Raw genomic sequence first — 1,962 nt, 5'->3', positions numbered from 1 at the left:
AATAAATAAATATTTTTAAAAAAAAAGAAGAATCTTCAGTACTAGGTGTGATAGTAAACATCTTTAACTGCAGCACTCAGGAGGCAGAGGCAGGCAAATTTGCAAATTTAGTATCAGCTGTGGGTACATAGAGGCCCTTTTTTTAAAATTTGTTTTTAAATCAATCTGCTTCCCTAGCATGCAGAGGCCCTGAATTCAATCTCAAAATTCTTTTTTAAAAGAAATTATTCTGCAGTTTTCACAGGCAAGGAATGGGGAAGGTCACCTGTGGTTTGACACTGCCGGCCCTGGGTGAAACAGGAGGCATCTGTATAACCCACTCCCGTTTCCTACAACAGGCACAGTAAGTAAAGCACACCCTGGAAAGGCCTTCCCAACACACTTCGTGCACCCAGTTCACTCATCCATGGCTTCTTGAAATCCCCTCCAAGACAAACCAGCCTCAAGTAAACACGTCTCCACCTCCAACCTCAGGAGTCCACAGACACCCATCTCCCTTTCAGGGTGAGCTGTGCTCTGCTGTTTTCTAAACAGACCAAATGCTTTCAGGACAAAGTCAGACTCTAGCATTCTGTATATTATTTGATCTCAGTGATTCTTTCTGATGATCATTTTATCCCACATCTGGTCAGGGAAACTGCATCTCCCTGTTGGTTCCTACAACTTTTGGATAAAATTCCATTTTGAGAGCAGTTTTGCTTTCTGTTTTTGGTGGGAGGGGGACAAGTACTGGAGTCAGACCTGGGGCCTTGTGCTAGGCAAGCACTCTACCGCCTGCTTTCGTGTATAATCTTTCAGGTACTGTGTGTATGTTTCTTGTCCCCATCTGCCTCTCCTCTGGTCATCAGCAGTGCAGCGTCCACAATCTGACCATTGACGGGTCATCCTTACTCGATTGATCCCAGCTTAGAGAGCGCGAGAGCACAGAGGGGGTGGGGGAGAACGAACAGAAACATATTGATAATTTCTAATTCAAATTTTAGGTTGCAAGCATTTTGCAGAAGCCTCTTGACAGTTCCATCTAGGAATAAGCTGACAGCAGGTGTAAGAAATGCACACATGGTACCTCATGTCACCCTTGTGGTCACCACGTCCTAAGTTAGGAACAAAGATAGAGTGGTTTCCTGTTAAACACACAGCACATGACCAACAGGGTCAGGGACCGCCTCTGCACGTTCCGGAGTCAATCTTCTCCCTTAAGACCAATAACCACATCCCAGTAATATGTGGGCAAGTTATAGATTTCAAATGTCCTGAGTCCAAAAGTGCAAACTGTTCAAGATGGGGAATTCTCTGAGCACCGATGATGCCCAGGAGGACATTCTCACACCGCACTCCACGTGCAAGGTTCATGGTCACAACACAGTGACTGTCAACGTGACAGGGTCTAAAATCACCTATGAGGGGGCTGGAGAGATGGCTCAACGGTTAAGAGCATTGCCTGCTCTTCCAGAAGTCCTGAGTTCAATTCCCAGCTACCCACATGGTGGCTCACAACCATCTGTAATGGGGTCTGGTGCCCTCTTCTGGCCTGCAGGCATACCATAGAAAGAATATTGTATCCATACTAAATAAATAAATATTTTAAAAAAAATCACCTATGAGATGATAAATCACACACAGGACCACACTTGTGAGTATTTTTGCTTTTTGGTTAACTGACAAGGGAAGAGCCACTCCAGATGTGGGCGGGCCCTTCAGTGGGGGCCTAAATATAACCAAGTCTGAGATGGAAAAAGCTAGATCTCCTCCTGCCCCAGTCTCCCCCAGGAAAGCTTGTCCCCACTTCAAATATGTCAAACCATGCACTCAGGGTCCTGCAGTGTGGCCTCCTCAATTCACCACCTGGTGGCTCTCTGTGTAGGATACAAGCTGTCACTCCAGCTGTGCCAGAGACAATTCATACCCAAAGAGGAGCTGTTCTTCCAGCTGCACACAATTATCATTACAACTCCAAAATAT

At 45.6% G+C, this 1,962-nt stretch overlaps 1 protein-coding gene across 2 annotated transcripts in view; it reads right to left on the bottom strand.

Annotated features, from left to right (window-relative positions):
- Nucleotides 1-1,962, bottom strand: part of Igf2bp3 (insulin like growth factor 2 mRNA binding protein 3) — a 139,537-nt gene that overhangs the window by 98,823 nt on the left and 38,752 nt on the right. The window lies entirely within an intron of this gene.

This window comes from Microtus ochrogaster, linkage group LG3, assembly GCF_000317375.1.
Source record: "Microtus ochrogaster isolate Prairie Vole_2 linkage group LG3, MicOch1.0, whole genome shotgun sequence".
Lineage (NCBI taxonomy): Eukaryota > Metazoa > Chordata > Mammalia > Rodentia > Cricetidae > Microtus > Microtus ochrogaster.
The sequence above is the reverse complement of the archived record's forward strand: the minus strand, read 5'-3'. Positions and strand labels throughout refer to the sequence as shown.